This window comes from Lotus japonicus, chromosome 1 (genome assembly GCF_012489685.1).
Source record: "Lotus japonicus ecotype B-129 chromosome 1, LjGifu_v1.2".
In the NCBI taxonomy this organism is placed as follows: Eukaryota; Viridiplantae; Streptophyta; class Magnoliopsida; order Fabales; family Fabaceae; genus Lotus; species Lotus japonicus.
The window spans coordinates 124,105,615-124,110,138 of record NC_080041.1 but is presented as its reverse complement, the minus strand read 5'-3'; the positions used below and the strand labels follow the sequence as shown (position 1 = coordinate 124,110,138).

At 36.1% G+C, this 4,524-nt stretch overlaps 1 long non-coding RNA gene across 1 annotated transcript; it reads right to left on the bottom strand.

Moving 5' to 3' along the window:
- Positions 1-1,161: 1,161 nt before the first annotated feature.
- On the bottom strand, positions 1,162-1,878 carry LOC130732599 (uncharacterized). Its single transcript, XR_009017083.1, has 4 exons — positions 1,803-1,878; positions 1,557-1,655; positions 1,388-1,448; positions 1,162-1,272 (listed from the first exon to the last, which is right to left on the bottom strand). It is a non-coding gene; the product is annotated as an uncharacterized LOC130732599 (long non-coding RNA).
- Between the last annotated feature and the right edge of the window lie 2,646 nt (positions 1,879-4,524).

Genomic DNA, 4,524 nt, shown 5'->3' with positions numbered 1-4,524 from the left:
CACATATATAAAAGTTTAACTTAGAATTTAGTTCTTTCTTCTCTTACTTGGCTTTAATGCCTCATGATTCATGTACTCCATTCACTAAGAGCTTCCTTGAAAAACACATTATGTTATGACCAATGAGTGTCCAGCTCCAGCAACTCATATTAACCCAATTCAACCAACAAATCACATCGGAAAAAATTATAAAACTGACACAAAAGTAGTATTCAGCCTAATGCTTTAATTAAACAATTGACTATCATGCTTAAGAACTATTTTACCCTTTAGAAAGCCTTTGATGTTGTCATATGACTCATATCAATAATGATGGTTCACTACAAAAAATTCGGGTTTTAGCGGCGGTTATTTTTGTCTTTAGCAGCGGTTCTAACCGCCGCTAAATCTCGCTTTAAACACTTAGCGTCGGCTAAAAAAGCGACGTCAAATTTGGCGACACTAAATATTTGGTGGCGGTTGTGATAGCGTCGCCTAAAACCGCCGCTATATTTTACATTGTGATTTGGCGTCGGTTACAACCGCCGCTATATATAGAGTAGTGCTTTTTTATTTTCGTCATTTAGTGGCGGTTGGAAGCGCCACTAAAGCCTAACTTTTTTTTGCGGATAAAAAATCAAATATTTATAGACATCATATATGATAAAATTGTAAATAAGACAACACTTTTTAATTGTAAATTAAATTTATATGGCAACATATATATATATATATATATGTATCATTTAAGCACTGTTGCCAATACCTGATAAAAAAATTCATTTTCAATCTAATCATACCACTCACTCTCCCTATATATATATATAGCTATGTGCCTATGTCAAGCAAAGGAAACCATCAAAGATGAACGTCAAAGAAAAGGTTGCAGACTACGTTCCGTTATGTAATGAATTTGGTAAAACAATCAAAGATGAATTTTTATTGTAAACAAGACTACTTGTAATTGTTACATATGATTCTGACATGGAGTAGATCAAAAGAAAAACTGAAATGCACAAGGTTCATAAAAGTAAAAAGACCTTGTTTCTACAGGAGACTTTAATTGGACTCACAGAGGGTGTCATTGAATTGAAACAGAATTTTTTGAGCCCAAAGCATGTAATCTTCTGAAAGCTTCACCACCTAGCCATCTTTACCTCCAACAATTAATTTGAATGCTTAAGAGGATGAGAGGATGATGAAGAGGTGAGAATCAACATCGATATAATCAAAAGAAAACATATAGAAATTGGTGATGAGACCTCATAGACTTTGGCTCAAATGTTCTATACTCTTGAAATAAAAAATGGTATTAGTAGAATAAGAGCAAAATTTGAGTAAATAGTGACTTTGACTCAAACAGAAATTTCATGTTATTCTCACAAAATTTGAGTAAATAATAACTTACACTGGTACATGGGCATGGTAGGAACAGAAAGAAGCTTTTCAATGATAAGAGCACCAAAAACCTGAAAATTAGCCAGTCTTAGATATTGATAGATCAATTTTCACAAAGTGACTTCATACATGTTTTTAAAATTGCAACATGAGAAACCAAAGAGATTCTTATAGCTAACCTGTCATGCCAATTTGCTCATATAAGCCTTTCCAACATCAGAAAATTAAGAACATAAAAGAGAAACTGTCATTGGAAGAGCAGCAAGGAGTGAGTCCCCCTAATGAGAAAAAGAAACAAACTGAAAATATTAAAAAAGAGAGGCCCTTTTGCATTTGATAGTTGTTCAGCATGAGAAGCAGTTGCTACTTCTTTCATAAGTTTTCATTAAACAGGAAGCATATCTACATATATATGGATTAACTACCTCTGATTTTCCAAATGTAAAGAAGTACGGTTCTCCTTCTGTACGTGATATTATCAATTTCCATGCAACATGCAACTACCTTTGCAGAAATCCTAGAAATGACCAAAAAAAATTCCATCAGACTTCCACAAAAGCCATTTTACATCCTGGTGAGCAATAAGGTAACAAAAATTTGTTTTACCAAGCCTTTACTTCTTAAGGTTCTCTTAGAGATACCTAACCCTTCCCTTCACATACCTCCTGTATCAAAAGAGTCACTTGTTGAAGCATAATGTTATTCAAGTAATAACCCTGTGTCATAAAAAACAAAAACGAGGCCACTCATACTTAAAGAGATTCAAAAAGAATGTGAGATCAAAAGTCGTCAACATATATCACTGACTTCAATTCATGCTTTAATTCCTTGTCTTACACCATGAGGGACCTTTGTTGAAATGTGCTGCTCTAATTCTAAACCAGTAAATAATCAATAATCTGATACTCAAACAGAACAAAAACTAAGAACTACCAGAGGTCCAGAACCTAGCAACGCAAAGAAAAGAGGAGCTTTTTGCTTCCTATTTCTACCTACAAAAATGAGGCAACAGAGCCATTCCAATCAAACCAAGCAAAACACCATCCCTTTCAAAAAAAAACCCACATACCCAGGAGACCAGTAAGATTAAGAGCCCTTGCAAACATATAAACACCAGCAACACAGAGCCTCAAAAGCAAAAAAAAATTCCAGAATCTCGTTAATCATTAAGAGGCCTTAACAAGACCAGTGCTAAAAAGGTACCAATCTTTACAGCACAAGGGGAAAACCAGCAAAAGATCCACAAGAAAAAATAGGATAACAACACCACGAGTCTCTCTTCAGATGGAGCTCGAGGACATCGATGAAGGAAGAGATCCGAGGGTAGCTTTGAAGCGATGAAGACTCGACAAAGCTGTGGAGGAACTAGGGACGCGGTGAAGCTGGTGGTTCCTCCTCCTGCTCGTCAACAACGATATGTGAAGCGGTGGAGCGGTTTCAAGGAAATAGGGAACGTGGATTGGGAAATTTGGGGGAATAGGGTTTCAATTGTTCAATTGAGGATGGCGGGGATGTCAAATCGTGACCGCTGCTTGGAGCGAAATTTTGAGAAAATTAAACCGCCGCTAAAATACAAACCTTTAAGTTAACTTGGTGCGTTAGCGGCGGCTACCCCAACCGCCGCTAAAAAACCGCCGCTAAAAAACCGCCGCTAAATTCCGCTTTTTTTGTAGTGGTTGGTTCAGCAAAGAATGCCTTCTTTAGATGTTGTCATTGAATTTGATAAAATAATCAATTCATCAGAAATGCAGAAATGCTTACCTGAACTTGAATAAAGAGACTTCTGCAGAAATGGAGTCAATCCTATTGGACAACATCAGTCATCTTCAATTACCACCATTATGTTACCAACCCAGAAATTGGCAAGCTAGAAGGTCCACTTGCTGATATAGATCTAACAATGTAAAACATTTTATCATAAAGCAAAATAACCTAATAAAAGGAAGCTCAATAAAATCATAGCATAAGGATTCTTTTTTTTTGGTAGATAAAGATAGCACTATCTGAGCTAAGATTTGGTGGCCTAATCTGAGATAATGATACTTGTTGGCTTGGTATTAATCTAGATGAAGGTGTGCAATACAAATTGCATCAGATACAAAAAATTTAAGCTTCTAGAATTGTACCTAATTAGATAAATATGGATGTGAAGAAGCTGACCCACCTGGATCAAAGTCCCTTGAATGATAAGCACATACAAATCTTCCTCGTGCTTTGATCCAACAAAACTTTCTGCAAAAAAAACCCATATATTAACATTAATTCTTCCATGACATATCAAAATAAAGAAAAGGAACCATTATCGTTTATTGAGGCCACCCAATTCAGACCATGACAGATAAAAAACACTCACGTAAAGACATTTTCAACCATGAAAAATAATGAAAATTTCAAAATGGAATGGATGACAGTCAAAGAAATAGAATATAGAAACCTCACCATTGAGGAATTCAATGTACCATGATAAGCATTGTCTGTCTACAGTTCAGAGAATCATGTGATGATAAACTAAACCAGTATCTTGAGTATAGACAGTTGAAATCCAAGTACAATATAACGAAAGAAATCATAAAGGTTGAGAAAAATGGATTGTTCAACATTAAAGAGGACATTACAGTTCATGGGAAGGTTTCACAATTCACCATCTTCCATCTTCAAGCCCTTTTTTTCTCTCTTGTTCTGATCTTTGAAAAATATGAACAAACAGGGTTAAAAGAAGTAAATGACCAAAGATAAATGGGCAAAAGAGAGGAGTAATAAACTCAAATCTGAGACAGACAAAACTTGCAAATCTCCTACTCCAAGTAACACATTGAAGGTCTCTGGTGAAAAGAATGAACAATATGAATACCAAAACTTGTTCTGATTTGTGAAAACAAAGAGGAAGAACAACAACAAAAATGATTGAAAGAAGAAAATGGTCAAAAGGGAGGAGGAGGAGAAGATCTTACCGATGGATTTTTTGGAAGCACCGTTTATGATCTGGCGCCACCGTTAGCGGAGAGAAGGGACTGAAGTGCGTCTTTGAAGTGAAACGCCGCTCGCTGAAGGGGTTTTCCGGTGGGAGCTGGTTGGTGTCGAAGCAATCAGCGGCGCAGGTGAGATCTAAGTCGTTGATGTTGTTATTGTGGTGGTTGAAGTTGTAAC